This window comes from Triticum urartu, chromosome 2A (assembly GCF_056163025.1).
Source record: "Triticum urartu cultivar PI428250 chromosome 2A, HENAU_Tu73, whole genome shotgun sequence".
Classification (NCBI taxonomy): Eukaryota; Viridiplantae; Streptophyta; class Magnoliopsida; order Poales; family Poaceae; genus Triticum; species Triticum urartu.
This window is the reverse complement of record NC_141874.1, coordinates 710,337,323-710,349,349: the sequence shown is the minus strand read 5'-3', so window position 1 is coordinate 710,349,349 and position 12,027 is coordinate 710,337,323.

Here is a 12,027-nt window from a genome sequence, read left to right as displayed (position 1 = left end):
AAATGTCAACTACATGATCATGCAAAGCAATATGACGATGATGGAGCGTGTCATAGTAGACGGAACGGTGGAAAGTTGCATGACAATATATCTCGGAATGTCTATGGAAATGCCATGATAGGTAGGTATGGTGGCTGTTTTGAGGGAGGTATATGGTGGGTGTATGATACCGACGAAAGGTGCGCGGTATTAGAGAGGCTAGCAATGGTGGAAGGGTGAGAGTGCGTATAATCCATGGACTCAACATTAGTCATAAAGAACTCACATATTATTGCAAAAATCTATTAGTTATCGAAGCAAAGTACTACATGCATGCTCCTATGGGGTATATTGGTAGGAAAAGACCATCGCGCGTCCCCGAGCGCCACTCATAAGCAAGACAATCAATAAATAAATCATGCTCCAACTTCTTCACATAACGGTTCACCATACGTGCATGCTACGGGAATCACAAACTTCAACACAAATATTTCTCAAATTCACAACTACTCAACTAGCACGACTCTAATATCACCATCTCCATATCTCAAAACAATTGTCAAGTATCAAACTTCTCATAGTATTCAACACACTCATAAGAAAAAAAATTAATCTTGAATGCCTAACATAATTAAAGCAAATTACCACGCTGTTTTGTAGGACTCTCAAAATAATCTAAGTGAAGCATGAGAGAACAATAGTTTCTATAAAACAAATCCACCAACGTGCTCTAAAACATATATGTGAAGCACTAGAGCAAAAACTATATAACTCAAAAGATATAAGTGAAGCACATAGAGTATTCTAACAATTTCCGAATCATGTGTGTCTCTCTCAAAAGGTGTGTACATAAAGGATGATTGTGGAAAACTAACAAATAAAGACTCAAATAATACAAGACTCTCCAAGCAAAACACATATCATGTGGTAAATAAAAATATAGCTCCAAGTAAAGTTACCGATGGAAGTAGACGAAAGAGGGGATGCCTTCCGGGGCATCCCCAAGCTATGGCTTTTAGGTGTCCTTAGATTATCTTGGAGTGCCATGGGCATCCCCAATCTTAGGCTCTTGCCACTCCTTGTTCCATAATCCATCAAATCTTTTACCCAAAACTTCAAAACTTCACAACACAAAACTTAAAGTAGAAAATCTCGTGAGCTCCGTTAGCGAAAGAAAACAAAACACCACTTCAAGGTACTGTAATTAACTCATTATTTATTTATATTGGTGTTAAACCTACTGTATTCCAACTTCTCTATGGTTTATAAACTATTTTACTAGCCATAGATTCATCAAAATAAGCAAACAACACACGAAAAACAGAATCTGTCAAAAACAGAACAGTCTGTAGTAATATGTAGCTAACGCAAGTTCTGGAACCCCAAAAATTCTAAAATAAATTTCTGGACGTGAGGAATTTATCTATTAATCATCTTCAAAAAGAATTAACTAAATATCACTTTCCAAATAAAAATGGCAGCAATTCTCGTGAACGCTAAAGTTTCTGTTTTTTTACAGCAAGATTAAAAAGACTTTCCCCAAGTCTTCCCAACGGTTCTACTTGGCACAAACACTAATTAAACACAAAAAACACAGCCAAACCATAGGATAGATAAATTATTTATTACTAAACATGAGCAAAAAGCAAGGTATAAAAATAAAATTGGGTTGCCTCCCAACAACCGCTATCGTTTAACGCCCCTAGCTAGGCATAAAAGCAAGGATAGATCCAAGTATCTTTAGTTGGTAATTCTTTAATGAGACATCTATCACCCTTAGGAGTTTCTTTATTTTTATAAATTATCAAACTTCTAGGCACAAAATCTAAAAAATCATTAGTAGCAAACAGTTCCTTAATGATAGCAAAAAGATTGGGATGAATACTTATAGATTTGAGATCCGCGGTTTCCTTGCTAGAGGATTCACCCTTATTTTTAGGAATATACATAAGCTTGGCATTTTTAGTTGGAGGACTTGGAGTATTCTTTACGGAAGAAAAAGCGGTTCCCAAGTTGGTAATGATACCCTCAAGTTTATCGATTCTAGTGGAATCCTGATTTATTCTTTCATTAACTATGGGTTCCTCCTCCTTAATATTTTCAAAGTGACTCCTACTTTAGATCCATATTGAGTAATTTGGTTGTGGTCTTTTTATCCAAATTTCCAATTAACTCTATGGTAGAAACTTTATTTTCAATAATTTCAAGTTTTTGCATTACATGCTCCAAAGTTAACATAGTTCCATTAACCAAAAGAGGGGGTGAGCCAAACAAATCTATCATAGCATTATAGGAATCAAAAGTGTGACTACCTAAGAAATTCCCTCTGGTAATGGTATCAAGGACATATATGTGCCAAGGAGTAGTGCCTACATAAAAATTGCGGAGAAGAACGGAAGTAGATTGCTTCTTGGTAGATCTATTTTAAGCATTGCAAATTCTATACCAAGCGTGTTTTAGGTTTTCTCCTTCCCTTTGCTTAAAATTAAGAACTTCATTTTCGGGAGACAACGGAGAATATAGGGGACTAGACATAACGAGAAGCAAGCAATCCAACACACAAGCAAACAAGAAATGGGCAAAAAGAGGCGAATAGAGAAAGAGAAGGAGGACGGAGAGAGAGGGCGAATAAAACGGTAAGGATGAAGTGGGGGAGAGGAAAACGAGAGGCAAATGGCAAATAATATAATGCAGGAGATAAGAGTTTGTGATGGGTACTTGGTATGTTGACTTTTGCGTAGACTCCCAGAAATCCTTCTTGCTACCTCTTGAGCACTGCGTTGGTTTTCCCTTGAAGAGGAAAGGGTGATGCAACAAAGTAGCGTAAGTATTTCCCTCAGTTTTTGAGAACCAAGGTATCAATCCAGTAGGAGGCCACGCACGAGTCCCTCGCACCTACACAAACAAATAAAATCCTCGCAACCAACGCAATAAAGGGGTTGTCAATCCCTTCACGGTCACTTACGAAAGTGAGATCTGATAGATATGATAAGATAATATTTTTGGTATTTTTATGATAAAGATACAAAGTAAATAAAGCAAAATAAACGGAAAAGGAAATAGCTTGTTGGCGAAAGATCAATATGATGGAAAATAGACCCGGGGGCCATAGGTTTCACTAGTGCCTTCTCTCGAGAGCATAAGTATTATGGTGGGTAAACAAATTACTGTTGAGAAATTGACAGAATTGAGCATAGTTATGAGAATATCTAGGTATGATCATGTATATAGGCATCACGTCCGAGACAAGTAGACCGACTCCTGCCTGCATCTACTACTATTACTACACACATCGACCTCTATCCAGCATGCATCTAGAGTATTAAGTTCAAAAGAACAGAGTAACGCTTTAAGCAAGATGACATGATGTAGAGGGATAAACTCATGCAATATGATATAAACCCCATCTTGTTATCCTTGATGGCAACAATACAATACATGCCTTGCTGCCCCTACTGTCACTGGGAAAGGACACCGCAAGATTGAACCCAAAGTTAAGCACTTCTCCCATTGCAAGAAATATCAATCAATCTAGTAGGCCAAACCAAACTGATAATTCGAAGAGACTTGCAAAGATAACCAATCATACATAAAAGAATTTAGAGAAGATTCAAATATTGTTCATGGATAAACTTGATCATAAACCCACAATTCATCGGTCTCAACAAACACACCGCAAAAGAAGATTACATCGAATAGATCTCCACAAGAGAGGGGGAGAACTTTGTATTGAGATCCAAAAAGAGAGAAGAAGCCATCTAGCAAATAACTATGGACCCGAAGGTCTGAAGTAAACTACTCACACTTCATCGGAGAGGCTGTGGTGTTGATGTAGAAGCCCTCCGGGATCGTTGCCCCCTTCGACGGAGCTCCAGAAAAGGCCCCAAGATGGGATCTCACGAATACAGAAAATTACGGCGGTGGAATTAGGGTTTTGGCTCTGTCTCTGGTAGTTTGGGGGTACGTAGGTATATATAGGAGGAAGAAGTACGTCGGTGGAGCAACATGGGCCCCACGAGGTTGGAGGGCGCGCCTGGGGGGTAGGCGCCCCCCCCCCCTACCTCATGCCTTCCTGGTTGCTTTCTTCACGTAGGGTCCAAGTCCTCTGGATCATGTTCGTTCCGAAAATCACGTTGCCGAAGGTTTCATTCCATTTGGACACCATTTGATATTCTTTTTCTGTAAACTCTGAAATAGGCAAAAAACAGCAATTCTGGGCTAGGCCTCCGGTTAATAGGTTAGTCCCAAAAATAATATATAAGTGTATAATAAAGCCCAATAATGTCCAAAACAGGATATAATATAGCATGGAACAATCAAAAATTATAGATACATTGGAGACGTATCATCGCCCCGCAGACGGGGAGCGCTTCGACGTCGAGTGGAGCTTCCTGAAGCCAAGCCGAGTCGTCGGCAACGAAAACGAGCGCGCCGAGATGGATCTCGTGGCCCTCAACCAGTCCGCTGGCGGAAGCCATGATGATGAGAATCGGAAAAAATCGCAACTCCACCAAAAAATCGCTAAGACACCTGCCCCACGGTGGGCGCCAACTGTCGTGGATCTAAGACTGACAGTAGAATGGGGGGTAGGTATGAGGAGGCAAGATCCTAGCTATGGCGAAGTTGTACACACGAGTTTTACGAGTTCAGGCCCTTCACGGAGGAAGTAACAGCTGTTGGGGAACGTAGCAATAATTCAAAATTTTCTACGTATCACCAAGATCAATCTATGGAGTCATCTAGCAACGAGGGAGGAGTGGATCTACATACCCTTGTAGATCGCGCGCGGAAGCGTTCAAGATAACGGGGTTGATGGAGTCGTACTCGTCGTGATCCAAATCACCGATGATCCTAGCGCCGAACGGACGGCACCTCCGCGTTCAACACACGTATGGAGCAGCGACGTCTCCTCCTTCTTGATCCAGCAAGGGGGAAGGAGAGGTTGATGGAGATCCAGGAGCACGACGGCGTGGTGGTGGAAGTAGCGGGATTCCAACAGGGCTTCGCCAAGCGCTGCAGGAGGAGGGAGATGTGCCATGGGAGGGAGAGGGAGGCGCCAGGGCTTAGGTGTGGCTGCCCTCCCTTCCCCCCACTATATATAGGGCCAAGGGAGAGGGGGGCGCAGCCTTGGCCCTTCCTCCAAGGAAGGGTGCGGCCAGGGAGGAGTCCATCCTCCCCAAGGCACCTAGGAGGTGCCTTCCCCCTTTAGGACTCTTCCTTTCCCTTATCTCTTGGCGCATGGGCCTCTTGGGGCTGGTGTCCTTGGCCCATATAGGCCAAGGCGCACACCCCTACAGCCCATGTGGCCCCCGGGGCAGGTGGACCCCTTTGGTGGACCCCCGGACCCCTTTCGGCACTCCTGGTACAATACCGATAATGCGCGAAACTTTTTCGGCGACCAAAACAAGACTTCCCATATATAAATCTTTACCTCCGGACCATTCCGGAACTCCTCGTGACGTCCGGGATCTCATCCGGGACTCCGAAAAACTTTCGGGTTACCGCATACTAATATCTCTATAACCCTAGCGTCACCGAACCTTAAGTGTGTAGACCCTACGGGCTCGGGAACCATGCAGACATGACCGAGACGTTCTCCGGTAAATAACAAACAGCGGGATCTGGATACCCATGTTGGTTCCCACATGTTACACGATGATCTCATCGGATGAACCACGATGTCGAGGATTCGATCAATCCCGTATTCAATTCCCTTTGTCTAGCGGTATTGTACTTGCCCGAGATTCGATCGTCGGTATCCGATACCTTGTTCAATCTCGTTACCGGCAAGTCTCTTTACTCGTTCTGTAACACATCATCCCGTGATCAACTCCTTGATCACATTGTGCACATTATGATGATGTCCTACCGAGTGGGCCCAGAGATACCTCTCCGTTTACACGGAGTGACAAATCCCAGTCTCGATTCGTGCCAACCCAACAGACACTTTCGGAGATACCTGTAGTGTACCTTTATAGCCACCCAGTTACGTTGTGACGTTTGGCACACCCAAAGCACTCCTACGGTATCCGGGAGTTGCACAATCTCATGGTCTAAGGAAACGATACTTGACATTAGAAAAGCTTTAGCATACGAACTACATGATCTCGTGCTAGGCTTAGGATTGGGTCTTGTCCATCACATCATTCTCCTAATGATGTGATCCCGTTATCAACGACATCCAATGTCCATGGTTAGGAAACCGTAACCATCTATTGATCAACGAGCTAGTCAACTAGAGGCTTACTAGGGACATGGTGTTGTCTATGTATCCACACATGTATCTGAGTTTCCTATCAATACAATTCCAGCATGGATAATAAACGATTATCATGAACAAGGAAATATAATAATAACCAATTTATTATTGCCTCTAGGGCATATTTCCAACAGTCTCCCACTTGCACTAGAGTCAATAATCCAGTTCACATCGCTATGTGACTAACACTCAAGGTCACATCCCCATGTGACTAACACCCAAAGAGTTTACTAGAGTCAATAATCTAGTTCACAATACCATGTGATTAACACTCGATGAGTTCTGGGTTTGATCATGTTATGCTTGTGAGAGATGTTATAGTCAACGGGTCTGAATCTTTCAGATCCGTATGTACTTCGCAAATTTCTATGTCATCTTGTAGATGCAACTACTACGCTACATTTGGAGCTATTCCAAATAACTGTTCTACTATACGAATCCAGTTTACTACTCAGAATAATCTGGATTAGTGTCAAAGTTTGCATCGGCATAACCCTTTACGACGAACTCTTTTACCACCTCCATAATCGAGAAAATTCCTTAGTCCACTAGTTACTAAGGATAACTTTGACCGCTGTCCTGTGATCCATTCTTGGATCACTCTTGTACCCCTTGACTGACTCATGGCAAGGCACATTTTAGGTGCGGTACACAGCATAGCATACTGTAGAGCGTATGTCTTAAGTATAGGGGACGACCTTCGTCCTTTCTCTCTATTCTGCCGTGGTCGAGCTTTAAGTCTTAACTTCATACCTTACAACTCAGGCAAGAACTCCTTCTTTGACTAATCCATCTTGAACTCCTTCAAGATCATGTCAAGGTATGTGCTCATTTGAAAGTACCATTAAGTGTTTTGATCTATTCTTATAGATCTTGATGCTCAATGTTCAAGTAGCTTAATCCAGGCTTTCCATTGAAAAACACTTTCCAAATAACCCTATATGCTTTCCAGAAATTCTACGTCATTTCTGATCAACAATATGTCAACAACATATATTCATCAGAAATTCTATAGTGCTCCCACTCACTTCTTTGGAAATACAAGTTTCTCATAAACTTTGTATACACCCAAAATCTTTGATCATCTCATCAAAGCATACATTCCAACTCCAAGATGCTTACTCCAGTCCTCAGAAGGATTGCTGGAGCTTTACATACTTATTAGTATCTTTCAGGATTGACAAAACCTTCCGGTTGTATCACATACAACCTTTCCTCAAGAAAATCGTCGAGGAAACAATGTTTTGACATCCTATCTGTAAGATTTCATAAATAATGTAGTAATCACTAATATAATTCCAACAGACTCCTAGCATCGCTACGAGTGAGAAAGTCTCACCGTAGTCAACTCCTTGAACTTGTCGGGAAACTTCTTAACGACAAGTCGAGCTTTCTTAATGGTGACATTTACCATCATTGTCCATCTTCCTTTTAAAATCCATCTGCACTCAACAGCCTTACGACCATCGAGCTGTTCTGCCAAAGTCTACACTTTGTTTTCATACATGGATGCTCTCTCGGATTTTATGGCCTCGAGCCATTTATCGGAATCCGGGCCCACCATCGCTTCTCCATAGCTCGTAGGTTCATTGTTGTCTAGCAACATGACTTCCAAGACAGGATTACGTACCACTCTGAAGTAGTACGCATCCTTGTCATCCCACGAGGTTTGGTAGTGACTTGATCTGAAGTTTCATGATCACTATCATAAGCTTCCACTTCAATTGGTGTAGGTGCCACAGGAACAACTTCATGTGCCCTGCCACACACTAGTTGAAGAGACGGTTCAATAACCTCATCAAGTCTCCACCATCCTCCCACTCAATTCTTTCGAGAGAAACTTTTCCTCAAGAAAGGACCCGATTCTAGAAACAATCCCTTATTACTTTCGGATCTGAGACAGGAGGTATGCCCAACTGTTTTGGGTGTCCTATGAAGATGCATTTATCCGCTTTGGGTTCGAGCTTATCAGCCTGAAACTTTTCACATAAGCGTCGCAGCCCCAAACTTTTAAGAAATGACAGCTTAGGTTTCTCTAAACCATAGTTCATACGGTGTCATCTCATCGGAATTACGTGGTGCCCTATTTAAAGTGAATGTGGTTGTCTCTAATGCCTAACCCATAAACTATCGTGGTAATTCGATAAGAGACATCATGGTATGCATCATATCCAATAGGGTGCAGTTATGATGTTCGGACACTCCATCACACTATGGTGTTCCAGGCTGTATTAGTTGTGAAACAATTTCCACAATATCTTAATTCTGTGCCAAACTCGTAATTCAGATATTCATCTCTATGATCATATCATAGATATTATATCCTCTTATCACGACGATCTTTCAACTTCACCTTGAAATTACTTGAACCTTTCAATAATTCAGACTTGTGATTCATCAAGTAAATATACTCAACATCTACTCAAATCATTTTTGAAGTAAGAACATAACGATATCCACTACACGCCTCAGCACTCATTGGACTGCACACATCAAAATGTATTACTTCCAACAAGTTGCTTTCTAGTTCCATTTTACTGAAAACGAGGCTTTCAGTCATCTTGCCCATGTGGTATGATTTGCATGTCTCAGGTGATTCAAAATCAAGCGAGTCCAAACGGTCCATTTGCATGGAGTTTTCTTCATGCATATACACCAATAGACATGGTTCGCATGTCTCAAACTTTTCAAAAATGAGTGAGTCCAAAGATCCATCAACATGGAGCTTCTTCATGCATTTTATACCGATATGGCTTAAGTGGCAGTGCCACAAGTAGGTGGTACTATCATTACTATCCTATATCTTTTGGCATGAACATGTGTATCACTACGATCGAGATTCAATAAACCATTCATTTTAGGCGTAAGACCATTGAAGGTACTATTCAAATAAACAGAGTAACCATTATTCTCCTTAAATGAATAACCGTATCGCGATAGACATAATCCAATCATGTCTATGCTCAACGCAAACACCAAATAACAATTATTTAGGTTTTAATACCAATATCGATGGTAGAGGGAGCGTGCGATGCTTGATCATATCAACCTTGGAAACACTTCCAACACATATCGTCAGCTCACCTTTAGCTAGTCTCCGTTTATTCCGTAGCTTTTATTTCGAGTTACTAACACTTAGCAACTGAACCGGTATCTAATACCCTAGTGCTACTAGGAGTACTAGTAACGTACACATTAACATAATGTATATCCAATATACTTCTATCGACAGTCTTCTCATCTACCAAGTATCTAGGGTAATTCTGCTCCAGTGGTTGTTCCCCTTTATTACAGAAGCACTTAGTCTCGGGCTTGGGTTCCACTTTGGGTTTCTTCACTTGAGCAGCAACTGACTTGTCGTTTCATGAAGTATCCCTTACTTGCCCTTTCCCTTCTTGAAACTAGTGGTTTCACCAACCATCAACAATTGATGCTCCTTCTTGATTTCTACTTTTGTGGTGTCAAACATCGCGAATATCTCAAGGATCATCATATATGTCCCTGATATATTATAGTTCATCACGAAGCTCTAGCATCTTGGTGGTAATGACTTCGGAGAAACATCACTATCTCATCTGGAAGATCAACTCCCACTCGATTCAAATGATTGTTGTACTCGGACAATCTGAGCACAAGCTCAACAATTGAGCTTTTCTCCCTTAGTTTGCAGGCTAAGAAAATCATCGGAGGTCTTATACCTCTTGACATGGGCACGAGCCTGAAATCCCAATTTCAGCCCTCGAAATATCTCATATGTTTCGCGACGTTTTAAAACGTCTTCGGTGCCTCAACTCTAAACCGTTTAACTGAACTATCACGTAGTTATCAAAATGTGTATGTCAGATGTTCGCAACATCCACAGACGACGTTCGAGGTTCAGCACACTGAGCAGTGCATTAAGGACATAAGCCTTCTATGAAGCTATGAGGACAATCCTCAGTTTACGGACCTAGTCCGCATAATTGCTACTATCAACTTTCAACTAAAATTTCTCTAGGAACATATCTAAACAGTAGAACTAAAGCGCGAGCTACGACATAATTTGCGAAGACCTTTTGACTATGTTCAGGATAATTAAGTTCATCTTATGAACTCCCACTCAGATAGACATCCCTCTAGTAATCTAAGTGATTACATGATCTGAGTCAACTAGGCCGTGTCCGATCATCACGTGAGACGGACTAGTCATCATCGGTGAACATCTTCATGTTGATCGTATCTACCATACGACTCATGCTCGACCTTTCGGTCTCTTGTGTTCCGAGGCCATGTCTGTACATGCTAGGCTCGTCAAGTCAACCTAAGTGTTTCGCGTGTGTAAATCTGTCTTACACCCGTTGTATGTGAACGTTAGAATCTAACACTCGATCATCACGTGGTGCTTCGAAACAACGAACTGTCGCAACGGTGCACAGTTAGGGGGAACACTTTCTTGAAATTATTATGAGGGATCATCTTATTTACTACCGTTGTTCTAAGTAAACAAGATGCAAAAACATGATAAACATCACATGCAATCAAATAGTGACATGATATGGCCAATATCATATTGCTCCTTTTGATCTCCATCTTCGGGGCTCCATGATCATTATCGTCACCGGCATGACACCATGATCTCCATCATCGTGTCTTCATGAAGTTGTCTCGCCAACTATTACTTCTACTACTACAGCTAACGGTTAGCAATAAAGTAAAGTAATTACATGACGTTTATGTTGACACGCAGGTCATAAATAAATAAAGAGAACTCCTATGGCTCCCGCCGGTTGTCATACTCATCGACATGCAAGTCGTGATTCCTATTACAAGAACATGATCAATCTCATACATCACATATCATTCATCACATTCTTCTTGGCCATATCACATCACATAGCATACCCTGCAAAAACAAGTTAGACGTCCTCTAATTGTTGTTTGCATGTTTTACGTGGCTGCTATGGGTTTCTAGCAAGAATGTTTCTTACCTACGCAAAAACCACAACGTGATATGCCAATTGCTATTTACCCTTCATAAGGACCCTTTTCATCGAATCCGATCCGACTAAAGTGGGAGAGACAGACACCCGCTAGCCACCTTATGCAACTAGTGCATGTCAGTCGGTGGAACCAGTCTCACGTAAGAGTATGTGTAAGGTCGGTCCGGACCGCTTCATCCCACAATGCCACCGAATCAAGATTGGACTAGTAACGGTAAGCATATTGAACAAAATCAACGCCCACAACTACTTTGTGTTCTACTCGTGCATAGAAACTACGCATAGACCTAGCTCATGATGCCACTGTTGGGGAACGTAGCAATAATTCAAAATTTTCTACGTATCACCAAGATCAATATATGGAGTCATCTAGCAACGAGGGAGGAGTGGATCTACATACCCATGTAGATCGCGCGTGGAAGCGTTCAAGAGAACGGGGTTGATGGAGTCATACTCGTCGTGATCCAAATCACCGATGATCCTAGCGCCGAACGGACGGCACCTCCGCGTTCAACACACGTACAGAGCAGCGACGTCTCCTCCTTCTTGATCCAGCAAGGGGGGAGGAGAGGTTGATGGAGATCCAGCAGCACAACGGTGTGGTGGTGGAAGTAGCGGGATTTCAACAGGGCTTCGCCAAGCGCTGCGGGAGGAGGGAGATGTGTCATGGGAGGGAGAGGGAGGCGCCAGGGCTTAGGCGTGGCTGCCCTCCCTTCCCCCCACTATATATAGGGCCAAGAGAGAGGGGGGGCGCAGCCTTGGCCCTTCCTCCAAGGAAGGGTGCGGCCAGGGAGGAGTCCATCCTCCCCA